At 46.4% G+C, this 27294-nt stretch overlaps 1 protein-coding gene across 2 annotated transcripts in view; it reads left to right on the top strand.

Moving 5' to 3' along the window:
* Nucleotides 1-27294, top strand: part of LOC144152664 (uncharacterized) — a 163950-nt gene that overhangs the window by 64303 nt on the left and 72353 nt on the right. The window lies entirely within an intron of this gene.

A 27294-nucleotide genomic window follows, 5' to 3' on the forward strand; every position in this document is an offset into this window, starting at 1 on the left:
ATATCTCTTAGTTTTCTCGATTACGCGAATACCTATAATAAAATTTGTTGTTGTTATGTGGAGCTAGCATGCGTAGCTTTACGAAAAAGTTTAACCGCGGCCTGTTTTGTGGAGCGTATATTCTTCGTGGACAAGAGCTGATTGAGAATTTGACAACACTGCGTTACTGTGATGCTCGAAATACCTGTGCATGGAAATGTTCCAAGCCTGTACTAACGATCAAGTATAGCCGTGACTTCATTATATAAGTCACGAATGGTGAATGTGCGAATGCAGTTGTAGCCATCTCCTCCGTCGTAACTTGTTTGCTTTTCTCATGTGTTGCGCATCCTGCCGGCTAATTAATTACCCACGCCCATACCTGCCCGCTACCCCGCCGTGGCCAATTCATCATAAGCTGTCTGCACCGCTGTACCCGGAATAGGCGAAAACTGATCTGTGGCCACGTCGGCGTATTTAGTGTTGGAGCGTGTGCTTGCACAGGCATTCTTGTTTTCGTACTGCGTTATGCATGGTGCGCCACTGCAAAGGGATCGGGAAGGCTTATAACTCAATCAGTATGCAAGATAAAATCAGTATTGAAAGTAAGAAAACTCGTAACTGTTAAAGGTCAGAGGAAGTAAACAGGTATAGATGTTTTATTTGTTGAGCTCTCTTGGGCACTCAACCACCCCTATCTATTCCTTGTTTTGTTTTTTCTTGCGTAACGGATCACAAGAAGGTGCGGATAATCGGTGTAGCGCTCACACAGGCAGCCGCGAGGCGGCGTGCTTGAACGAGCACCTTTTTAATTGCTTGCACGCTTGATTGGGTGCTAGTGAGATCGTATTGCACGCTCGGATGGGTACAGTGTTTAATAATGCGTTTTCCCCTTGCTCTCTGGCGTGAGCTTTCATGCACGGAGATTAGCTAGCCAAACTTCGATGTGCAGTACACATATATAGTTTTTTTCGCTCCGTAGTTTTCGGTTTATAATCCACTTTTCATTGCTTCTGAATTGATACTACGAATAATAGACGCGTTTTTCCTCGCTGGGGCGTGTGCTAAACTGCACCACTAGGCGCGCAAGTATTGCGGCAAAGACAGCCTCGGCTCATCAGTCACATGAAAAATAAAAATGGAGGTGTCCAAAGAATATGCTCCGTTACTCAATGTCCACTTGTCTCCATGAAATTTTAATAATTGTCCTATAATTTTCTACAGTTGTTTTTTGACAGCGAATGCCAACGTTTGTGCTTGCGAAGGATCTGCGAAGGACGACGTGGTAGCCGGTCGCGGGTTCGATTCCCGGTCGCGGCGGCCACTTTTCTGATGGAGGCGAAAAGCAAAAACGCCCGTGTGTACGAGATTTCGGCGCACGTTAAAGATCCCCAGGTGGTCAAAATTAATCCGGAGCTCTCCACTACGGCGAGCCTCATCGCGTGCGTTGCGTCGGCGCGTTAAACCCTACAATCACTCAATCAACGACGTGGTAGCCGGGAATTCAATTCGGCTTGCACTGTAAACAGCCAGTTTAGCTTCTTGTCTCCTGCAACCACCAATCGTCCATGGCAAGGGTGGTTTAGCTTCTTAAAAATTTCACGTCCACATGAATTACGACGTTATTGACGATCATCATAATTTGCGAGGGACGGCGGAATAACTGTCACTTCCTCTTTACAGCCCACGGTGCAAAAAATAATAATGGCAACAAGTTATATAGAAATGTCAATCGCACATGCAGCATCGAAAAAAAAAACAATTAGAAGGGTGGGGGGCTAAAGACGGGATATGTGGATGTACATCAAAGATGCCTAGGGCGCCGTAGTTCTTTTGTTTAACCCGTTCTAAATAAATGGTGTGGGCATTTATAAACCTTTATCAAAATTGTGTTGAGCGGACCAATAGTTCCTGTTGCATTGAATATTGATGACATTTTTGCGCTATGAAGTTTTCACTCGCGTTATATTCTTGTTACAGTTATTTGTGCATAAATACGGTATTATGCACTCAATTTGGGATCAGAAGACATGATTACGGAAATACTAGCTCAATGTGTAGAACTAAGACTGTTTACCGGGAAAATGTGTTTGCAGAGTGATCGGAGTGGCCACAAAAGAACGTTTTTGTGTTTGCGATCACCTGAACGGAGAGGGCGTGAGAAAATGCCTGAAATTTACTTGCACTGCAAGTAAAGTGAAATGTAAAAGTTGCGCGTAAAAGTAATGCGATTTATTTTAATGCGTGAGCGTTCTTTGACGAGTACCCGAGCAAAATATGCCAGAAAAGTGAAAAGGTGTACCACCCAAAATAAACGCTTAGTTTGTCAAATAAACGCATTTAATCGTTTTAGTAATGCAAATTAGGATAATCGTAACATTCAGAATTGCTAAGAAAAGATTTCAAAAGCACAAAAGAAAACAAAAACATGCGCCAGCAATGCATTTGTGTCTAGTAGTAAAGCTGACTTTAAAGGACTCACGAGCTTCACAGCGCGAAAACAGACCAGGGACGACAAGGAGAAGAGAGACTACAAACAAGCGCTGACTTCCAACTAATTTCAGTGAAAAGAAAACACGCACATAAATATACATTCTATCGCGACGTCATGGCAGATACCATAACGGCAAAACAGCCACGTGTACAAAACAGATTAAAACCCGCTGTCAGCAGAAGTCGAAACAAGGAAAATAAAACGAAACGATCAGTCATGGGAATATTCACAATTGGGTGTCCAAATAAGTAATCTAATTTTCTGACAATAGAGTGGACGGGGCACTTATGCACTAATCTCCTTCGCTTCCTATTACAGCTGCCTCGATAAGCTCTCGGGTGTGTGCATGACCATGATGTTTGACAGCAGGACACTCGTCAAACAACCGTTTACTACCTGCCTGGTCACACGAACGACACTACCGGCTGCGATTTCCCTCCAAACTGCGCCTTACATTATTGACATGCTCCCGCAACCTGTCATTCAGACAGCGGCCCCTCTGCCCTACGTAATTCTTACCGTATGAATGGGAGATCTTGTATGTAACCCCTTCCACGCAATCAACAAATCTTGTGCGGTGATTTACGGGGTAAACACTACCCCCTTTCGAATTGGGCCTGTTCGAATTGAGCCACACCTGTCTTTTCCACTCGCGCCTGTCTTCTCCACAGAAGTTCGCCCATCCATTGGACATGACTGCCGCTTCAATAGGATCCTAAGATCCGAGTGGAGAAGACAGGCGCGGCTGTGCAGTGACTGTCGTTTTGCGCAGATTCAGGGCCAGCATGTTAGCACAAGTGCGAAGAGGAGGTGGTGGAAATAATTTCAAGGCTGATTGATCAAATGGTGGATTTGATCAATCAGCCCGGAAAATGGTGGATTGATCAAATGGTGGATCAAATGGTGGATTGATCAAATGGTGGAACACTTTCACAGCTCCGTGTTCAGCGACCGGTGAGGTCCCCATCAGACGACAAAGTCGTACATGTTCAGCCCTATGTTGCTACCGGGGTTTGTGCGGGGTACCCTTGCGCTTGGACCCAAGTTTGAAACGTAATCGAAGAAAAGTAACCCCGAGCTCCTGACCCTTGTCCGTCAAGTTTCTACGTTGGCTCCGGATAGTGATAGTGATAGTGATAGTGATAGTGATAGTGATAGTGATCGTGATAGTGATAGGTGCACCTCAGAGGGACTGGATGCTCTTTTTCGGCACAAGCCTTCCGGCCGCAACCCACCAGTGACACGCGTGGCCACCTAACTGGAAAGCAATGCGTTGTATGTTATTCTCTCCGATAAAGAAGGTTGCTTTGCTGTCTTCCCCAAAGGGGTATTTCAAAGTAAGGTGATTGAGGCAATTAACTCAAATTTCAATCTTGTCAAAGATGTTTCTCTAAGTAAAGCAAAACGCGAAGCCGAGAAAATGTCAACCAAGTACAACTTAACGATGTTGGTGCAACCGACCAAGAAAAGCAAGGTCGTGAGCCTTGGCATGTTGTTCAAGACACACAAAGTGAAATGGCCCATCAGAGTCATAATCACGGAGCAGGGAAGTTGGCAGAAGAACGTCGCTTTGTTCCTCCAAAAGAACCTGAAATTTTTAGCCATAGATGATCCGTTCTACACAAAGAATTCAGACCAAGTTGTGGGCTTTCTTACAGAACGTTTTGAAGAAGTTTTTAACGCATATTCAATCGACATAAAGGACATATTATTAATTACTTCACAAACAAATGTTGGATTGCGTCGAAGCCGCTATAGAAATCTTCGGTGATGTGGCGTTTCAGAATTCCTCCGGTCTTACGGTTACGAGTTTCCTGGAGTTGTTGTCTGTATATCTACGATCAAGGTTTGCCAAATGGGAAGATTCAGTGTACCTACAGAAGCAAGGAGATTACTTCGGCTCTTCAATTGCTCCCCTGTTGAGTGACTTGTTGATGGCGCATTTTAATAGGTTGCTCGCTTCTCGTCGGCCAAAAAGTGAAGTGATCCGTGTGTTTACCCTTACAAAAATGGGTTCTGAATTTCTGTTGACGTTTCATTGAGTTCTCATTGATTCAACGAAAAATCAACAGAAACTCAATGTTCATCGAGTTTACCCATTGAGAACACAACGGAATTTTCGTTGGGGTCTGCATAATGATTTTTCTATTGTGGAGTTCTTGTTGACTTTTTGTTGTATTTTCAGTGACTCATGGTGATTATTTATGGGCAAGTCATCAGCAACTGATGCCAAATACTATCTGCATGCTTCATCGACATGGACAGCCACGTGCATTAAAACTTTAATACCCACTGTCCTGGATGTATGAGCCTAATCAGGAAGCAGCTTAGCATATTTTTGTGCAGTGTGAGTGTATTAAATAAGTTGCATTTTGTACAGGTAGCCAGCATATTTTTGTGCAGTGTGAGTGTATTAAATAAGTTGCATTTTGTACAGGTAGCCAGCTTTCACAATGCAACTCTCAGCGCTTTCTTGTACCGGCACGTATTCCCAGCTGAAAATATGGCAACATATCCATACGACATGCATGATATCATAACGATTTCAACGAGATGCCTTCCATATCACAAAGATTTCAACGAAAATCAAATAACTTTTACGGCATGTTGTCGACACCTTATGAATTCAACGACATTTCGTAGTCCTCAACATCATAAAGGTCCAATATCGCAAAGATTTCTACGACTTGTCGAATAAGTATAACGACATGTCTTTAATGATAAGGACTTCTACTAGATGTCGATATACTGCAAGATTATAAAGGTCTGATATCGTAAAGAGACAAACAACATGTCGAAGATCAACAACATGTTCATTATATAAACGTTTCAACGATGAGTCCTAGACGTTCTGCAACATGTCTTTAAGGTATTCTTACAACATGTCACATATCGCACAAATCAGCGCGGCATGTCTGATGCTTTGTGTAACATCTCGCAGACAATATATGTTCTGCCTTGTCAGCATTGGAAGCATGCAAAGTACAAGATACAGCACAAGATAAAGTACAGTACAAACTCTGATAACTTGCACTTTCAGTGTGATCGAACAAAATTCAAATTCTTGTTTATACTGTTGTTTTATCAATGTTTCTAGAGTGCATATATCAATTTCAGCCATTCAGTTAACCCATAAAATTCACTTGTCCACACTATAAAGTATCCGCTGCTTCACCACCAGCTAAAAAATTGTGCCCACATATCATTAAACAGCAGCGTCTATGTCTGGCATAGACGCTAGACGTAAACGTTTGCGTTCTGATTTTTCCCTTCTTTAAGTAACAGTCAGGCGGACGATAGCACTCTCTGGTGTTGTTTAAAAGCAACGGTAAGAGTGTAGAGCAGGCTACAAAATGTATTCAGGGAATTTTTCAAGATCCCATTGAAAGTTCCATTCGTTTCATTGATCTACGTATTTTGTTCAAGTGTTTCCACCTGTGTTGGTGGTCTGAACCACGCGGTAATAAGCCGCTGCTTCCATATGAGCCTTGTTAGTCAAAGCTTGTTAAGCGGGGAATCGTTCATACGGGTTTGTCAAATGTCATCAAAAAATCATGCCCTCATGCAATGTCAGACAGCTTCACAGTTCAAGCCTCCGTTTTTTACTGCAGCTTTTGATCAGTGCTGTTGCTGAAAGAATGCTAACATCTATTAAGAACACTAATAAAGAAAACAGTGACAAGCCAACCACAAAAAAGAAAATTGTTGTATAATGCCGCACATCCGTGGTTTGTCACGCAAATTAAAGAAAGTTGCCGAGCGTGTGAATCTTCAGGTCCTGTTATCTGCAACGCAAAGGTTGTCCAGGCTGTGTAAAATAAATAGGCCCATTTCGAAAGTAGATAGTGTTTGCCCCCTAAATCTTTGCACAAGATTTGCTGATTGTGTGGAATGGGTTATCTACAAGATACCCGTTCATGCGGTGAGAGTTGCGTAGGGCAGATGGGCCGCTGTCTGAATGACAGGTTGCGGGAGCATGATAATAATGTAAGGCACGGTTTGGAGGGGAATTTTAGCCGACATTGTCGTTCGTGTGACTAGGCATGGTTGTCAACTAATGTATGACGAGTGTCCTGTTGTCAGGCGCCGTGGTCATGCATTTAACCGAAAGATTATAAAGGCAGCTGTAATAGGAAGCGATGGAGATAAGTGCATAACTGCCCCGTCCATTCTATTGTCAAAAAAATTAGATTACTTATTTGGGCACCCAATCGTGAGTATTCCCATGACTGATAGTTTTGTCTTATTTTCCTTGTTTCGATTTCTGCTGACAGCGGCTTTCAATTTGTTTGTACACGTGGCTGTTTTGCAGCTATGGTATCTGCCATGACGTTGCGACAGAATGCACAATTATGGGTGTGTTTTCTTTTCGTTAAAATTAGTTGGAAGTCAGCGCTTGTTGGTAGTCTCTCTTCTTGTCCCTGGTCTGTTTTCGCGCTGTGAAGCTCATTTGATTACCAACTAGCCAGAACCCTCATGCACGAAGGATTCGTCATATGGCGTTTTATAGGGGTACATGTTTTGTTTGCATTACCCCTCCTATAATTTCTTCTCAGCACAGCAGTGAAGGCGACTTTGAAAATACTCACTGTTTAGCGCTGTATGTAGATGCGTGGGGCCTTCATACTTTATACGATAGTACTTGTCCTAATAAGACGTCTTCCTGACAGTGCATTTTTGCAAATTAGGAAAGCTGACTTTAAAAGAATAAGATATATAGCAGATGCTTACACAGTAGTAGACAATTCTCAGAATTCCTGTACCGTTTCTCCAAAGCATAAGCGTGCCGTGCAATTTATTTTTAGGCAGCGGCCGAGTCACTAACAAAAGCTAATTTAACGTAAACAGACTCCACGTTCAGCGGTAAAAAATGGGTTTGGATGGCGCAGGTCGGGGAAATTGGAAGTATGCGGAGGAGGGCTTCGTCCTGTAGTAAACAAGAATAGGCCGATGTAGATTGTGACGAAGGAACACTTTGTAGGAAGGTTCTCGCTCGCAGAATCGACAGTTGGGCTTGTTGGTGTTGGTTCATCGCAGACAGCGCTTGACGACACGGACGACAGAATAGGAGACAGCGGCGTCGTGGGTCCTCCCTTCTGTTGTACGTGCCTTCAAGCGCTGTCTACGATTAGGGTCCTCGTGAGTTGTGTTATCCGAAATAACTCACGAACGTTTTGTTTTGTTCTGTTACGTCGATTCGAGTCATGACTAACGCACGCATACAAGACTCCTCTTGGAGAAGTTTGAATGCCGCATTTGGTTTCTTCGGCACGCTGAATCTTGACGAGCTAATATCTATACCTATGGTGTCACCCTGTGTGTTCCAGTTAGAGAACAGAAGTGAGTCACATCTTCAGCAGTTAAAAACCGGAAGCGAGGCTGTTCTTCGGTGCCTCCAGCGGATGGGGCCTCACCGCAGTTGACGGGTCCGTTGTGCAATGCCCAGAGGCGTGATCCTGTTAAGGCCATTGAGAATACTCGCACGTCTCTAATTGGGTTCAATGAAGGGGGATAGCGACGGACACGCTTGTTTTGACGGATGCGGTCGTGGCTGTTTGGCGGACGTGACTGATGAGTCGCGTGATCCATGTATGACGCAGCGCGCGTTAAAGGCGCATAGTCGGCGCTAGGTCGGTCGCTATCACTAAAAAGAGGACCCCCATACACCCTGTGCATTATAATGCATTACTTTATAAGAGGGCTAGATATTTAAAAGTGGCTGGATCGAAAAATATCGTCATCACCATCAGCCTATCTACGCCCACTGCAGGGCAAAGGCCCCTTCCATTAATCTCCAATTATCCCGCTCCTGCGCTAACTGCGACCAATTTATCCCCGCAAACTTTTTGATCTCGTCTGCCCATCTAACGTTCTGCCGCCCCCTGCCCCGCTTGCCTTCTCTAGGGACCCACTCTGTTACCCTTAATGACCAACGGTTATCTTAGCTTCGCATTACATGCCCTGCCCACGTCCATTTCTTCTTCTTAATTTCTGCTAATATGTCCTCAACACGCGTTTGTTCCCTGACCCACTCCGCTCTCTTCTTGTCCCTTAATGTTACACCTATCATCTTCCGTTCCATTGCTCGCTGAGTCGTCCTCAGTTTAAGTCAACTTAAACTGAGAAAAATATACGTCATCGTTTAAAGTGCAGTCATTCGTGCTGTTTTTATGCACCTTTTTTATACGTCTATAAGCTAAAGTGTTGAAGTGGTTAGATGCAGTTATGCAGCTGACAGGGGAGCAGTGGCGCTTAGGCGACCGCCACTCAAATCCCTCATGGAAATACCTAAAGGTGGGATGAAACTTCGGCTTGCTTTGTAAAATGTGCAGTACGTTAACGGCACCCTCACTACAGGTAACTGCCCCGATGATCTCACAAGTTGATGTGACATAATGGAAATTACGCACCTTGCATTAAGGTACAGTTTGCGTTTACTTTCTTATAGCGCACCTCGTAAGCGCCCGTTCTTGCGTTGAATGGCCTTGACGTCGCCGTCGGCGTAACCGAGGGAACGAAAAGCGCGGAGGATGATGAAAGGAAGCGAATGCGGAGTGCAGCGGATGTTCAATGACGGTGATAGCGAAGGGAGGGCCAGGATGAAAGCGGAGGACGAGAATATGACGGAAGAGGGAGGGGGAGAGTGGAGTGTTTGATACGGGCTTCCAGCGGCCACCCCTTGTAGTTGACAAACGAGTATGTGGGGAAAATAAAAGAGTGGTCGTTAGCTCTGTAAGTGCATGTCTCTCAAATTATTTGCCTCAATATATCCCAGCATCAGAACGCCTATCGAGCTGCGCTCAAGCTTCGCATTAGGGAGTTTCGTAATCGTCGGTGACTTTTTAGCTGTCGATGACGCCGCATAAGATTTTGATGCTAGGAAAGGAAGTAACCTTTGGGAGAAAGTGTCGAGACTTTTATCTCATTTCGTATTATCGCTTGAGGTCCAATTAAGAAAGAGGCAGCACCCAAAGTCTGCCGTGCATGAGGCATTTTGGATGGCGCTCATTGCGACTTTCATGCGAACTTTGTCTATACAAGAGATTTGATCTGTCTTATTTGTGACGCCTTTATTGAGCACATGAACGTAATAATGACTGCATGGATAGATGAAATTTATTTTTACAATGACATTGTATAGAATGATGGATTGCGATGGTTCTCCTTCGTGACAGGCAAATCCTGTGGAATTGTTCAACGCAAATATTGAGATTTATTCTGAGGCTTCCTATGCGTAATTGGATGTTATTATTAAAGCGAAACTTTAGTGTCCACACTGATGCCGTTGTACGCCAATACGCGCTGCAGGAAAGCCAACTTTCTCTGACGATGATGATGAATGGTCGTGGGTGAAGTGAAAGAAGAAAAAAAACTCTTCCCGTGGCCGGATTCGAACCTGGGTCCCTTGTGTTATGAAACCGGCGCCCATCCGATTGCTCCATTTCGATATGGAAGAGTCGAACGCCAAGCAGCAGGTAGCGATTCGCGCCGTACACCCTAAACCCAAACGTTAGTCCTACGGAGTGCTTGCCCGAGAGTTGCTGTGCTGTGGGTATTCTAGTAAAGTAGTGCGCACCTCCAAAGCAGCACGTACTCGCAGTGTGGGGTTGGCCAACCAAAGAATCCATCGCGAGAAAGCATCGCATTCAACCATCGTTCATCGATAGATGGAGGGGTGCAGGACTTTTTTATCCGCTTGGTTATTTCGTCTCAGATGCTAAGGGTAATGCTCCTGTGCAATGTCGCCCTCCGACCAGACTGCCACAGCGTGTGTTGTGCCGCGCCCATAGACCAAAAAAAAAAAAAAAAACCGTCGAGGAATTAAAGGAGTCGAAAGTAAACACACACTACATCGTTGGCAGTCCTTCAAACATAATAACAGGGGGGACGTTAATAACACGAGGAAAAGGGCAGAGAGGAAATCAACGCTTTAATTTCCTTAATTTTATTCTGCTTAGTTTTATTCCCACGTTTATTCCCTTCGCTTTGCGGATACTATGAAGAGAAGTTGGAGTAGACACGTATGCCCAGCGCAGAAGCACTGACACTGATAGACACTGGAGGCGTTCAGTCTATAGTCTGGTGTTTAAGTTCGTCACCCGTAGAAAGTGTAAAAGTTCCTTAGTCGCCTTCTGATCGGATGACAGAGAGGGCCAGTAGCGCAGAATCTGCTCCTCCGAAAATGGCCGCCGAGAGTCCAGGTTCCTCAGTGCTGACGACAGCTTTTTTCTTTCAGGCGAGTAGCGTACCTATTTTCCCTTTCCCACGTGCAGGATAGCAAACTAGGCTCTAGCCAGGTTAACTTTCCTGCCTTCCTTCTACACCCTTCCTTCCTTCCTTCCTTCCTTCCTTCCTTCCTTCCTTCCTTCCTTCTTTCCTTCCTTGCGGATACAATAGGTAATAAAACGCAGATAAAAGGAGGCCATATGCAGCCATATTTTATTGCCTGCACCGCAGTCAGACGCGGGAAAGTATATGTGATGTTTTGGGCAAGGATTTTTCAGCCTCATTAAAATTGTTAATACAAAAATGTCTGTTATTACTACCAAGACTTGCCAAGACACATCAATCAGGAACACATAAGCGCGGTACTGAACACATTTGATTGCACTCCTTTGTTTTATTTGGCGCAATACTGCAACTAAAAGATACTAAATCGATTTCCCGCTACGTTTCTTCCCTATTTACTAGCGAAACTTACGCAAGAAGGGGCGTAAAGCATTAAAACGTCGTTCTCATCTATTCAAATCTCCCGCGTTTTATGTTGCTGCCGGGGAACGCCTCCAACATCGACAGAAACGCTGTTTCCGTTCGTCGTTTAACGCTACTTCCGTTTATCGTTTCTCAAATTAAACATTGCGCGTAGTGCTTTCCTCGGCAGAACCGCGGGGCGCACGGTAGACGTGCGTATTACATGCACTCCGGCGGCAATAAATTGCCCGCGTAATCGCTTCCTGCGACGTTGTTACGCACGCGTTATGAGGAAGTCTAACGGTAGCCGATGGACCCCCTCCGGCTGTTCGGTACAATCACGGAAGAGTTTCCGATCTGTTTTATATGTAGGTCGTCGTCTGCGTGGAGCTGTCTTCCTCGTATATTGTTGCAGGCTGCTCATCGGCGTTACGAAACCGCCGCTTCCCCCCACCTTCCGCCTGCAGACGTCAACGAATGTCGTTAGTCGATATAGCCATTGTTTGGCGATACTTGTTCTTCGCAGATACACCGTCTGGTAACGTCAGTGCCGTCTCTTGGTTGTGGGGTGAAGCACTAAACATTTATGGGGCCATGAAGAAAAAATACAACTGCGCTTAATTTGAAAGAACTATAGCTTCAGTACCTCACCTAGCTCCAATCCAGCTACAGAAGACTTTTAAAGACTATGGTCTTTCTTGGGCTACTTAAACCCAGAAATTTTGGTCTATTTGTATGTCTGTTTGTCTGTCGGCCTGTCTGTCTGTCTGTCTATCTGGGATTCAATTCAGCCGCCCGTCCAAAGTGAAACGAAGTCTGCTCAATTGTCTTATATACTCATTGCGAAATTTAAACGTCTAAGTGCGGTTTATATGTTGATACTTGTCAACATTGTTGAACAAGAACTAGACATTACGCACATATAAGGCAGAAAATCAATACATGAGTGATATTCGCAGTGTTCCTTTATTAAAAAATTCATAGATGTTTGATTTTTGCGAAATGAATTACTAGATCTACTGAAGAAAATAAAATCACACTCTCCCCTGCTGTCGCCGCGCCACTATAGCTTCTGACGCATTTTAAGAATTCAAGCGGCAACAGTTACGAAAGGTTCCACTATAGGTACCACGTTCCGCTTGGAACGCACGTGGACTAGGGCAACGCGGTTCTATAAACGTTGAGGTAGGGCGGTTCGATTCACGCCCGTCTCCGCCGTACGGCAGCGCTGGCATCGAGGCACCCGGCCTGGGGCAGTGGAACGCGGTAAATTTAAATTGACTTGAGCAAACCTTAAAGGAGCCATGAAGAGAAAACACAAGTTTGGTTCATTCAAAAGATTGTCTCGTTAGAATCATACTGACACCACTTTTAACGTAAACTTCGCTCAAATAAGCTACATAATTAGGAAAAACGGGAATGGTCATGCGACCCACCAGCTCATTTCCCGCAACAGAACCTATGTCGTCACATGAGCTAAGCTCTGCGATTGGCGGAGGCTGGCAGAAGCAGACGCAAATTAGGTAGAACTTACAAACTAGACGAACGAGCGATTTGCGCTTAAATTTAGGGCACATTCTTTACAAAGCAATAAGAATGATGGGACAAACAGTGGAAGTTACGAAAGCACATGTAAACATAGAAGTACTGATGCGTTCTGCTGTTCGTACTGCGCACAGCATGCTTGGTTTAGCTGCACAGCACTACGGGGCTTGGGGTTGTCTCAGACGACACTGGCCGATTGACGCAAGCAACGGTGTCTTACGTGACCCCATTTGTCGAGCGAGCACTGTTTCAGGGAACGAATATTTTCTCCCAGAACAAAAACAAGCCAGGTTTAAATGCGGGCAAAAACAAACCAAACGCTTGCCACGGTATGGTGGCGCTATCTAGGTTACGGAACGTAAAGAAACGCGGGAACAAACCAACACCGCTGTACAGGGTGGAGACAACCTTTGAACGGTCCCGTGCCGCCGCAATTGGGCCAACGGGCTCAACGCGTTATTCTTTTCGTTTCCCACGAGACCTAGCAACGCGAAACAGACAATATGATTCAAACTTCTTCAGTAAACCGCGTTGCGGCGATAATTTTAGCGCGGTTTTGACACAATGACTTGCTTCGGCGGCGAGCGAGCAACCGAAAATGGCGGCGCCAACGTATACGTGTCTCTACCCTGTACGGCGGATGCGTGAATGAAGGTACTCTAGGCTGCAGAGCGGTCGGTTTGAGTGATGTCACTTGGGACCACGAAAACGCACGATTGAGCGGGAAAATCAAAATTTTAACCTAAATTGTTTAATTTCTTAGTGAATAAAGCACCGTTTGTATCCGGACAAGCGCTGGGGGCACTATAAAACACGAAATCTTTCGAATAAAACCAACTTGCATTTTCTCTTCATGGCTCCTTTAAGCGCGTTTACCTTGGCAGGAGTGCGACGCAAGAGGAACAACATGAGGGGTGAGCGGGAAAGCGAAGAGAGGCATTTACTTGGCAAAAGTCGATAAAGACTATCGTCTTTTGACGACATTTGCAACGAAAGGAGCAGATGCGCAGCCATTTTTTAAAATGAGAAACGCAAGAAGTATAAAAAAGAACTTTTAAATTTCGCGCCACAGTGACGCGTTATGGGCCCGACTGACGTCATATAGGTCAGCACTAAAAACATAATTTTCAGTGTGGTAACTACACGTCAGCATTCCAGTGACGCGACTAAACGGAAGTAGAGGCGCCCCCTACAATCGCCCAGTCATGCTTTTGGTGGCTTAAGTCGGCGACCGCCAATCGCACAAACAAGATTCCGTGACGTCGTTTAAAATTACCGGGAAGTGGCTAGGGACTCGCCACTGCTTCGCATGCTTTCTTTAATATCTCAATTATTTGTTGGAGGTTTGCGGTAAAATTGGGAAGGTACCACTGTTGTTGGGACAAAGCAGTTTCAATGAACAAAAGTTGTATATTGCATTTATGGCCTCTTTAAAGGTGCGAGCTTGCAATCGAGGCCGCAACGTGTGTTAGGAAGTTTCACCACAACTAAATATCGCTAATTGGCTAATTTTACGTTGCAGTGTGCCTAATATTGCAGTATATCTGTGGCATTTTACGAGGAAAGTGAAAAGAGTGTATGTGCTTTCTAGCGTTGCTTTTACGCTGACGATCTTACTCCCTTATACGTGCCCGTACCGGGTAACGCATATGTATAGTAAACCCTCGTCAAAGCGAAGTCCTCGACGCAACAAACTGGATTAATTACAAGAGGTATTGCGTTAAATCGGGGAATGGCGTGTTATCTTTGCACTGCAGTTGAGACCGTGAGAAACTTGAATAAACCGAAAATTTGAATAAAGCGATTTTGGTATGTAATGAAGGTTCATAGTATATCGCTAATGCTGACCGTTAATGCTGGTAACTAATATAGATGACAATGAAAAGATTAACAACTATCTACTTCCTTCCACAATTCTTATACCTGGCAGTCTCGATCGCGGAGGAAGAATCTGTATATTTGTTAGTTTTCCCGTTGTGCTATCGCCTACGCGTCAAGAGCACAAGGCGTACGCGGATGCATAACCGCTCTGTATACGACACTCTAAGCGTGGTGTTACATTCGTTCAGAAACGAAGATTATAGCCATTCGGTATCGGCGTCGTCGGTGAGTGGTAATTCACGCGTTCATAATGATCACAATCGGCTCGAGCGTTTGTCTCGCGCCACTCTCGTCTCACCACCCCGTGGTTTCACGAAGGGGCTCATTGGCACTTTTTTTCGGCTTGAGGAGGAAACGATTGGGCGAAAATGGAGTCGTACAGAAAGCTGAGCGGTGTAGACCGGTTTGGAAAAGGCAGTAGCGTTTGTCGAATGCGCTCTCTTGGGGAGACGCGTCTATACGCTAGGCGCAGGCCAGCGTTCGCCTCAGACGGCGGTTGCAAGGGTACATACATACATGCCTACGTGCGTGCGTACGTTCGTGAGAGGGGCCCTTCTGCGGCATCTGTCTCTTATACACGCATTCAGGCACGCGCTGCACAGAATAGCTACCCTTGGAAGAGTCCCGTTGGAGGCCCCGAGCTCGTCCTGGTCAGGACCACCCTCGGAAGCCGTCAAGAGTCGCTAAAGGACCGTAATTGGGACGTAACAAGGGCTCCCTCCGGCGTTCTTTCTCTCTCTTTCTTACGCACACACGCGCGCGGAGCGACCGCGCGGCGCTAAGGCAAACACGCCGCGGCATTGAGGCTGGCCAGAGCAAGCGGCCGCAGCTGACATTGCGGTTCCTTGTCAGCATTTGGCACGTGTACCGGCATCTCCCAGATGGCCGAGCGCGAGGGTATATCGGGCCACTGGGGCAGGCGCAGTTCTTCGCTGCCTTCGGCTGAAGGCTATATGAGCATGGGTGGCAGGGCTTCCGCAAAGGCCATGGCCTTCGCGGAATAAACGCCTGTAGATAATATCCCTACACTAGGGACATCTTGATAAATTGCAGCTTATCTCTTTCGAGTAAACAAGGTGTCTGTCGTGCTAGCATCGCCCTATATGTTTATTTCTGGGTTGTAAATCATTATTGTGAAGTTTGCATCTAATGGGCTACGATTTTGCAGTACATGATTGTTTGATGGTTGCCGAAGCAACAGCTGGCACAGCGCGGAAGATGTACTCAGATTCTAATAACATTTTATTCAGTGAAACGTAACAACGCAAAGGTGACGGCGAAGTAGCGACATGATATTCGTGCCTTGTAAACACGTTTTTTTCTTTAAACATATCTAGTTATAATAGGGAAGTTGCCTCCACCACGTAGGAATTTCCTTTCTTGGCTGTGTTGTGATTTCTCTCTAAACGTGGAACTCGATAGTAGCCCGTTGGCAGTGCACGGAAGCGGCGTCAAATTTTCGCCCCGGAAGCAAGTCGAATTTTTGGACCAAGCAGGTTTTTACCCTCCCCGTCTGTCTCCCTGGTCCCTGTTTCTTTATCGCATTCCAAGCCTTACCACAATGGTAAAATTCTGACCAGCGGCAGTACTTTTTTTGATGGGATGATTTTACAGAGCACTCAGAAACGACTACAAAAAGCAGGAGGCAAACAGAAGAAGCAATATATAGCTTTATGTTTTGCCCGTGGTTTGCCCTTGCTTTGTCTGCGTGTTTCCACTGGGCTTTGCCGGCGCTTTGTGCGTTTTTATTTTCCTTTTTTGCCATTGTTCCTCCGTGAGCTGTAAGATCCGTATCAAATACCAACTCGCTCGGACGTTCACCCTGCGCGTATATATATCATGCGTACCTGTCATAGTTGTAAGGCGTTAGCTGCTGAAATAAAATCTGTGTAGTTCAGACGCGGTCATCAGTCACATTGGGAGCCCATAAATTCCGTTGCACGTTCGCGGACTCACGACGGCGTTAAGACTGCGTGATTTTACGTCTGAAAAGGTAGCATTTAAGTCTTAAGAATTTCAGATAACTCGGTGTTCTTGGGACCAACTTAGAGCATGCACCAAATCCTCCTAAAATCTAAGCCTTTTCTTATCCCCCTCCCCCTTTTTTTTTTCGGCCGTCGGAAGGGAACCATGCAGCTAGAACCTAGCCTCGCCCTCGGCAACAGAATGATGAAGGCGTCGCTAAACAATGCAGCCAGAACATCTTATTGTAGCGAGACGTGAGCCGAGAGCCTAAAGGAGTACTGAACGAAATTTCAAAGCTCAGATAACTAAGCAAAAAGCTTCCTCTGTATATGGTGATACCCCTCGTAAGTTTAAACTGTAACCGTTTAGTAGAACATATTTTAAATCAATTTTAATCCTTGCGCGCATGAGAAAGCTTATCCGCGACATCGAGCGATCTCATGACGTAGTCTGCGCTTCGACCCAAACGGCCGACGTCAGGGCTCCCGTGACGTATCGATACGGCCGCGGTGCTGTTGGTGCGCGCTTTTCCGCCTTGTGCATCACGTCACAGTTTTTGGGACTGGCGTCACGTGCGACTACGGCCGGTAAGGCCGTTCTGGCGCGCGCGCGCCCAGACCGGCATCGACTGTGGAGCGACGAAAACAGTGACGTCAAATGCGCCTTCCCGTCATTGCGGCTGCTTCACCGAAACCGAAACTGACACGAATAAATGGAGCTGCAAGTAATTACTTATGCTGCGTTCGACAATCTAACGTGTCATTCTATGATTGGTGGGCTTCTAGGCACCTATAGCCGCGAAAAAAAAAACGTTTCACAAAAATTTCGCGTCAGTCGGTCGCCTCCGTAGCGAACCACTAATTTCTCTAAAATCTGACTTGTTCAAAGGCTTCTGTGTGCCGCATTTTAACGGGAACCGCGCTCCCGCCGTAAAAAGGCTCTCGGGCTTCCGCTCCGAGCGGAAGGGCCGGCGCACTTTCTCCCAGCTTGCTCCGCTCCGGCGATCCCTCGGTCACGAGGCGCGCGCGTGTTTGCCTGGCTACGTCAGCCCCGCGGAGGCCGATTGGGAGCCCGTGCAGGCTTCCAAATCGGCCCGTCACGCGGCCCAAATATTTACTCCCTCAGGCCATTGGCCACGGGGGCGCCCCGCGCCGCCATGATCGGGTCCGCAAACTCTCCGCACGTGCAGCGAAAATTTTCGGATCTCGTGCACCGATTCAGATGCGGGCCACGTGCGCTGCGTTCCACGTGTTGCACGTAGCAGCAGCACGTAGCGAAGTAACTGCATTCTTCCAAGCCAGCGTACACAGTCGACATTAAAGCGAGGCTGAGTGCCGATAGGCCACAATTACTCAATAAGGGGTTTATTCAGAATTTCGATTTTGGGGGGTGTCGGTGGGATGTTTGGGGGGGGGGGGGGGGGGGTGTTGTATAAACCCCTAGGCAGGGTGCTTGTGGTTGTGGAATCTTTTTGGGGGGTGTTGAAGTCCTTTTGGGGGGGTGTTGAAGTCCTTCTGGGGGGTGTTGGGGGGGGGGGTGTTAGGGGTGTGTGTATAAATCCCTGGACTCAATCATAATCGGCGTCCACGCACAATACGCTTTGCGGCAAAGCCAACTTTCTCTCGAATGCTTCTAATGCAGGTACGTTGGGGGGAAATGCACTGAAATTGACAGCTAAAGATACTCTATCGTTACAGCGCGTTTCATTTACTTGTCATAATTAGTTCACCGTGCAGTTTTAAACAATTCGTAGGCCTAATTGCCGTATGGGAGGGTATGCTTACAGAAAACGGCTGTAACGTGTTTTCTCGGAAATACCCCCAAATACATTAGGACAAATGGCCGATAAGGCGACTCTGTCATCACGCCGAGTTTCATTTACTTGTCCTGATTAGTTCACCGTGCAGCTGTGGACAGTTCGGAATTCGCGGCTGCTGTCAATACAGCCGGCTGTAACTGGTGTTTTGCCGGAACTATTTTCAAACTAAGTATGTGACTATAAGTATATCAGTCTCGGTTTTATTGCAAATACCATGCAGCAGCATCACAAAGCAACCGCGAAACTGACAGCCCCATGTTTGCCTGCTAGGATAAAACTTCCTCGTTCCAGTTTTTATTAAGCTAATTAACTGAGGTGTATGCTCAGCCACAGATTACAAATAATCGTGTTTTGTGCCGCGTACTCGTTTGACTTCGCTGTCCGACTCCGTCCACATTCACACCGTGAACCTGGGCCAATTTTTTATTTGCTTGGATTCTGTTCACCTGCTTTGGCATGGACGAGCTTCATAGTGTTTTGCAGACTGAGGCCACCTGAAGACCACTGCATGGGCTGCGAGGGGAAGCTAACGGAATTACTTAAAGGCAAACGTGACGTCGGTCATGATTGAAAGCGACGTCAACATCAAAATCGTGACTGAAAATAACATCTCTTCCGGTGGCGACGACACACACGCCATTGGTGACGTCATCAGCCACGACGACAATTCATTGCCGTGCAGTAAGGCCGCATTAGGCACTATCCTACGCTTGACGAAAGACTAAAACGAGCAGAGAAAATTCGTAAACGGCTTGGCTGAGCCGTGACTGTGAAGCTACGGGGTGTGTTGCAATTCCTGTATGCTGATAGCATTACTATAGGACATCTGCGAAAGAATTTGTTTTATTTTATTCTTCTGCGTCCCAGGTGAGTAACGGTATACCAGTAACCCGCTTATATATTTTCCAGAAGGATGCCAAAGTTTGCCAACCTTTTTTTGTCCGTATTAGGGCCGAAGCCCCTTAGGGGCTGGGACTCTTGGCGTCTCTTGTCGTCGTCGTCGTAATCGTCGTCGTAATCTTCGTTTTATGTAGTCACGGTACTAAAACACCAAAACACTCGTTTGCGCCTTGCGCTGTAGCGCTTCGTAACGCGTACTAAAAAAACACTGGGGCACTCGTTGACGCCTCGCGCTAGAGAGCTTCGAGCTTCAAAGACACGAGACTTTTACAGCAAAGCTGCATACCTCTATACTCCCCAATGGTTTCATCTCCGTTGGCAAAAACGCCAAGGCGCCAAGAATACACTTATACACTGCATGCTTCGCCCCTACCCAGGTTTCACGTTAATGGAGATGGCCCGGTACTTTTTTTGTGTTTGTAGCTTCTACGCGAGGGATTATAGAGGCTAACGTGCCAGCTATGCTAACAAATACTCCACCCAAGCAGCGACGCTTGCTGACTTTTTCCTCGTCTCGAACTTTTTTGCACGAAAACAAAAGTCGAAACGAGAATTTTCATACGAAAGCGAAGCGGTCTTTACTCAAAACGACAGGACCCTCGATTCCTCCCGTATTACGGCCCTTTTTTAATTAAACGTTGACGACGACGTCGACTTGTTGTGTAGCATGGAAACAAGCAACGTCAACTCGCGAGACATTGTTTAGGCGTACGGAAGCCGACATAGCGCCTCCATTCCAGCGACGGAGGGATGATGAACTTTTTGAAAGATCACACAAAGGCTTGGCTGCATACAGACGAGGCCAGCACTGCATGCGCTCAAACCGAACGGCAACAACAATTGCAAAGAGGGAAGACAAAGGGATTTAGGTTTCAGCCCGAGCCCGCGCGTGTTGGTCGCACGCGTCTCTGATGGTGTATACTCGCTTCCGCATGTCTCTGTGCGGCGTAAACAATGCCGCGGAATTTCTGTGCGGTTGGTTTGTAAGCGTGAGCAAAGGCCTACTGAATCTTTCAGGGACCCGGTGAACGTCTGAAGTATAAACGCGGGGATTTATCATAGTTGAGCAGGCCTGGTTCTCCGGAGTTGTGCCACGTCGCCGGAGGTATACAGTTTTATAGCCATCTATCTCTGCATGCAGCGGCCTCGTGAATGCACGTAGGCTTGCGGTAAGTCTTTGCAAACTGGAGATGCCGGCACCTGTTTCCATTGTTGAGTGTCCATGTGCTGGTCTGAGTATACGCGCTCGCGCTTAGGCGTATGGATGTACCTGTTCTCGATGGGATCCAGTGCCTTGTAAGAAGCTCTCTGAGACGAAAAAAATGAAAGCAGTGCTGGGACGAATTATTACAGCTCATGAGAAACTTCTTTCTTTTGGGTGTCATCCTTAAAAACAAGAAGTTTGGATAGTTTTTTAGCACGAAAGGGTTTTATTCCGGGATAAACGAAGATTTCACTGATGTCATATCCGTCACGGAAGTGACGCCAGTACAACGAAGCAAGCGGCCTGTAAAGGGTGCACCCCTGCACACAGGGTCTTCTTGCAGGGAAGATACCTTTAGTACTAAAAAGTACGTTATACTTAGGGTTGCTCGTTTTCGGGTTTTATATTTTAACACGAAACTGTTTTATGCCGGGATACGCCAAGATTTCACTGATGTCATATCCGTCACGGAAATGACGCCAGTACACCTTTGCCGAAGCGATCCGCCAGCAGGACGTCGCTTGCCAAGAACAACCAAAAGACAGCCGCCGACTCGCAAATCATGCTCACCTGTAGATTTCGCTGCACAATTCACTTTCGTTTTTTACCGATTCTTCTGGCAGAGGAATCAACCACAGTTTTTTTTTTCCTTAACATTGTACAAACAGTTCTTACGCTCTCGTAATATGGGTAACTGGCACATTAAAATGGTGAGAATTGCACTTGGGCTGTCTCATCCCAACTCAGCCTTTCGTTGTAAGAGCGATATTAGACAAGCATCTAAAGAAAATGTCAATCTCTCTAAGAAGAGATAAAGTACAACTGAACTCCCGATGAACTTTACACGGGAGCGAATGCAAAAAAAAATGACATTCTCTTCAACGCATGTATGTTAAACACATGTTCAACACGAAAAATTCATTTAGGGTTTGTCATTCGGGACATTCAGGTGAGAAGAAATTCCGCCCAGAAATGGCTGTCTAGTAATTTCGACTTTACTTAAGAGTTATGTTTATTTGGTTTATTGTTACAGCATAAGCCTGCAGAGCGTATAGCTGAAAATGTCGCATCGAGCTTGTGAGGTCGTGTACGTACACTGACGCCGAGGTAATGCACTGTCGCTTGAGTTCCAGTGAACTCAGTGAGATTAGTGCGATTCTGCATAAAACGTATTGAGTTAGGCGTACGTTTTAATCAGAAATTCGCCCCAGAAGTCTTGAGGCCAGTGCGGAAAGGGGATTAACGCAACAACTATACCAAGCGGATTCTTTAATTCGAAGCGCTTTTGGAATCGCTTTCGATAGAACGTAATACATGGTTGAAGAGCTCAATAACGCGTAAGATAAAACTTAAACCACTGAATTTATTCCAATACTCTTTGCGAACTTGGTCGATGCATCTAGAATCCGCAAATACTAATTGGTTTTGCGAATTATCACATAGAAATATTGAAACATTAGGAACAATGATGATGATGAGTTGTATTTCTCAATATATTTCCCAGTGAGCCAAATAAGGTTCTCAATGGCCGTTACGTGATCTCCGTGATTTTTAGCGCGCAGTGTGGAATCACGACATGAGCATTAGCTCGCACACCTCGTGAGCACGTGTAGCTTACCATTGTGTCGGACAGTGCCCACTGGCCTACTCCAATTGCAAAGGACGGAGACAATGAACATATTAACCTAGACGCGGCGGGCCTTTACTCTGGCTGGGTGTTTTTCGTGCATGGGCCGTTTTCCGTTAACTCCATCCGGCAACGTTTCATGCCGGTGGACTATTTCGAACCGGCTCTCTTGGCTTCAATGCGCGAAAAATTGTACCGCCACCACATAGTGTATGTGAAGTTCAAGCTAGGGTTTAGTGTTTAACGCATCGAAGCTAGAGCTCCATTATATGATGCACAGTTCAGTTAGGGTTCGGGATTAGTTTACACCGTGATGGACTCTTAGTGCCGTATTCTGAGTCCCTCCTCCACTCCGTTTGCTCCCTCCACTCGGCTGAGGGGAGGATTCCGCAATGCTTATGCATGGGAAATCGATTTCGATGATCTCCTCCACTGGAGGCTCTAATGGAGGAAGCACTCCGAATACCAGGGTTAAACGTGTGCTGGCGGTCATGCAGATTGTGTTTAGTATTTTGCACCAAACGACAGATGACAACTGCTGCTATAGCTCCACGAAAGCATGGCGTGTACGGTTCGGGTATATAGGTTGGGAAGATTATCATGGTATGCGGAACAGCGTCGTTGGCGCATGCGCATGCGCGCAGAAAACTGTCTTCAAAGTCATCTAATGCACCCGAATATTTCCGTATGCATTGGCTTTCTCGCCTGTTGCCTCCGTCAGAATTGCAGTCGCCACGCCCACGGAATTCTTTTGATAACCACGCGCCGCGCCGCGACTGTATTTCAGATATGGAGGTGAAATGCTGTAGTGTAACCGGAACTGTAGTGCAAGTGGTGTGTGTAATCGGAGGTAACTAACTGTAGTGGAATAGGGCGCGAAATAGGCATCTTTTGAAACGGTCACAACTAAGAATTCCGCCCGTGGACTGAAGTGTACGAGATTTTTTGCTTCTTAATTCTTCCGTGAGCTCCACCGAATCAACAGACCCGTAGTTCTTAAAACATTGCGGCATTTACTACGGTGTACCGCACGGTCACAGCCCACATGATGCTTGGCAGCTACAGCGCGCAAAACTAACTTCGCACTTGAAGGAAACAGGGCACGGCCTGTTGATGCGTCTGCGGTCGACCGCGGGCGGCGGCAAAGCGCGCGCGCAACGGAAACCGAAACCGGAAGATCCGGCTTCGCTAGAGTCGATGACGTCATTGATTTTTGGTCAACTGTTAGCAGCGCCACCACGAGCTAGCGGCGGCGCCGCAGCTGCTGGCGCGTCGCGGCGTCGGCGTCGTTCGCGCGTCGGTGTGCGAGCGTTTCAGAGAAGCGGCGAGCCGAGTTCGACGCGTCAGCGAGCCTGGGTTTTGGCGGTGTGTGTGTGTGTGTGTGTGTGCGTGCGCGTGAAGAACGTGGTCCTGGTTTCTGCCGCAGTGACACTTCCAACTGACAGGTGTGCCCCAACGGGGATTACAATCATGGTAAGTGGCCATCTGTCCGAGGCAGCTACCGCTTGTTTACGGACGGCAGATGCGCGCCAGGTGAAGCGAACCTGAGCGTGGCTTGGCCCGCTCGCTCGCCGATTCGGGGCGCCGCCACTCCAGCTCGCCGCCACGCGCTCAACACTGCCCAGAACCTTTGGCGCTTAACAGCGGTGTTGTCAAGCGCTCAGCGTGATTCACACGACATAGCTTCACCTGTCTTCAATAATTGAAAGTCAGTGAGCTTGGCTTTTGAATGTGTCGTGCAGCGAGCCCAGTCTCGGAGGCATAGGTAGCGATCAACTCTGAAGAAAAAACGACTCGATATTGAATTATGTTGTGCGACGGTTTCCGGCGTTAACGGCGCCCAGGCTAATCCCGGTGACTGATGGCGACGAATAGTATATTTCAGCTCTAACGAGCGCTGCCTGTTTGGGTGACCTTACATCCTGTTTTTGCAATCCGCACGTACGCAGACTGTACGTTCTTATCCTTACAAGGGATGGAAGCCGACGACGACGGCATGTTTCGTTTCATTCTGTTTTCTTTATTGTGAAGCGTTACTGCGCCGACGCTGCGGTGTTTCTTGGTTAGGGTGGGTAGCAGGTATTGCTAGTTGGGTAGGGGTGGAGCACTCCTTATCACGCTGGAAGGCTAACTTAATAAATGGTTCAAATTCGATGTAGAAACGCCGCGCCCATTTCTTGTCATTCACCAGCTTTTATCGGCGATAGCGCGTCCGAGTGCTTTGCCCGGTCGCTTACGCTAGCTTATCAAATAACGCGTTTGTCATCCCTCGGTCGTACCGGCTCTATCGTTGTCGTTTCCCTTCGTTATCACATCCGTTTTTTAGCTTGTGTTTTTCTCATTCTTGGCTATATCACTGCCGTGCAGGCAAACATATTTTTCTATCTTTACGAGCCTGGAGTGCTGTAACAACCGTTCGGTTACAGTGTAGTTCGGTCATCACAGGTTCGAGCAGGGTGGGCGTGTTCACTTGTCGGCGGTTCCAACCGCGAGTGGGCCACAATTCCTCGGACGAGTGTTCGAAGTAGTTCCTCCTTAAAAAAAAAAAAAAATAGCTGTGCCACTCTTCTTGCATTGCACGAACTTCGAACTTGTACTTTTTGCCTAGTGTGCGCCCGAGACCAGCTAGCCCTGCTGGTGTGTACAATAACTGGCATGCTAAAGCTCCAAGCATAAGTAGTTTTTTTGTTTGTTTGTTTACTTTGTATTCAGTGCGGAATCCAAGGCAAATTGGTGAGAAATTACAACCGGCCCTATTGACTATTACGTGTACAAAAAATCGACACAGCGAATCTTCCAACATTTGGAACTCCGTTATTCACTTGAAGGAAAACAAACAAAAGAATGTTGGTCAACCTGAGCCTCCAAGTACCTACGGACGATAAATATTTCCCTTAGTTTCCGTTCTATTCCTTCACGGCTTCGAATAGCAAAAGTGAACGCGTATACATGTACCGCTGCGTCAGTCACCGTTTCAGTGCAAGCGCGCCTTTTCCTGTGACGTCAGTCTCGGACGTGGGCGATTTCCCCGCCGTTTTCGTCTTCTGGCCGTGAACGACGCACCTACGCCAGGATCAATGAAGCGAACGGGAGAGCGGGGCGGTTAAGGCCGAGCGGCTCAGTGTGCGACTCCCAGACGGCTCAAAAGCCAAGTATTAAACGATTTGGACAACGCCTTCTGGCTCGCATACAGTTAGTGTCGTATCCGTTTATCGCAAGCGCGTGGGTCGATACACCCACTTCGCGCGTGACCCTAGAGCGAAAGGGTCAAGGTCGATGGCCTTCTGCTTGCTAACCACATCCTTCGCTCCTCCAACCCACAGCGGCTGGCGACCTTTCCGATCGATAGCGGCGACATTGCGTTCTGCCGTTCTCAGCCGCTGTGATTTCTTTTCCTCCTTATCTGCGCTGACTGGGCGCATTTATGAAATCTTTGTCTCGTAGACGTCAGCGCGCGATTTATGCTGAATCGCGATCTTTTGTTTTTCAGCTGAAGCTGTTCGAACACCTTGAAGGGGGCAGCGTAGTGGACGAAAACACGAGAAAAAGGACAGGACGTGTATTCGCTTGCTGCGTTGCCCTTCAAGGTGTTAAACTGGCACTAACTTGCCCAAATGTCGATTCATCTCAATCAGTTCTATCGCGCCGCATTAATTCGCGTCACTGCAACGAAAGCAGTCATTTGGCTCTAGATGTGTTTGCAGTGTTTCCTGCGTGCGAGCGTTCCATCGTTTTAATGCGTAGCATTCTTTGCCGAGCATTCACACAGCCAGGACCGCGCAATGTCCCCTACATTTCCACAAAAATTCAGATATCGCGGAAGTTTCACCGGTAATCGCTAAAATAGCGTAAATGGAGATGACTGGTCGAACGAAATTTTGAAAAAAAATAAGAAAAATACAACAAAGTACGGAAAAGGCGAAACGTATAACGCCCTGCATTTCCACAATAATGCAGATTTCGTGAATGTTCCGAATGTAATCGTTATAATAACGTGAATGGAGATATTGGTCGGACGAAATTTTGAAAAACTAAAAAAGGAAATATTAAAAAATTGAGAATGGCAAAACGTATAACGCATGGCGTTTCCGCAATAATGCAGATTTCGCGAAAGTTTCACCTGTAATCGTTATAATAGCGTAAACGAAGATAATTGGCCCAACGAAATGTTGAAAAACTAAAAATATAAGAAAATAAAATTACGGAAACTGGCGAACCGTGTAACGCCCTGTGTATCCACAATAATGCATATTTCTGGAATGTTCCACCTGTAGTCGTTGTAAATGAAAATAATTGGTCGAACTAAATTTCGAAAAACTAAAAAAGAAAAATAATAAGCAATTACGGAAAACCATATAACGGCCGGCATTTCAGCAATAATGCAGATTTCGCGAATCTTCCAATTCTAGATAATTGATCAGATAGGATTTTAAAAAACCAAAAAAATTGGCGGTAAACTCCCACTCAAGACAAGCGATATAAAGATGGCACGCATTAATAGATAATTCTTTGAATTTCTGCAGAATTTTCCTATCGAAAATTCTTGGCGTGTTTTCTGAACAGCCATACAAAAAAAAAAAAAAAGCTAAATCGTTGTTCACATTTGAGTAGCCACGGTTGTTTGACCCCTGACCGCGAGATGTCAGCTTTCATGTCGGCAACGACAATGAGCTAGCTGTCTGAAGCTTTCGCTAACGTCAAGCGGAAATTCCGCGCGTTTCACTGCCGCGCTTTATTATTATTTTTTTTTGCGCCCATTAAACAAGGAATAAATGCGGAGAGTACTATACGTGCCTTCTCCCGTTCCGTAGGCAGGTAGGCAGGTAATTTTCTTTATTAAAGTTAAAGCTTTCTTAGTCGGGTCGATGGCGTCTTGTTAAAAAACTATTGCATTTCCCAGAGACCGGTTGGTCGACCGAAAAGCCCTGATAAGATCTCCGGACACATAGCGCGTGCGTGAAACCGGGCTTCCGTTGTGCCAAAACGGTTACTTGAAAATCGCGAAAAAGGAACGGTTTTACATAAAACATACACGCATCGATCATGGAGCACAATAGTATACCCTTATCTCATAAACCACGCATCGTTATACATTTAGATCGTTCGTAGATGCGGTTACTTAGTGCGCGAAAAATCGCGCATGGGTTCGTTCTTCGTTGCAGTTTTGGCCTTTGAAGGTTGATTGATTG

This window comes from Haemaphysalis longicornis, unplaced genomic scaffold, assembly GCF_048455015.1.
Source record: "Haemaphysalis longicornis isolate Haplotype H1 unplaced genomic scaffold, Haemaphysalis longicornis Haplotype H1 scaffold_9, whole genome shotgun sequence".
Taxonomy (NCBI): Eukaryota; Metazoa; Arthropoda; class Arachnida; order Ixodida; family Ixodidae; genus Haemaphysalis; species Haemaphysalis longicornis.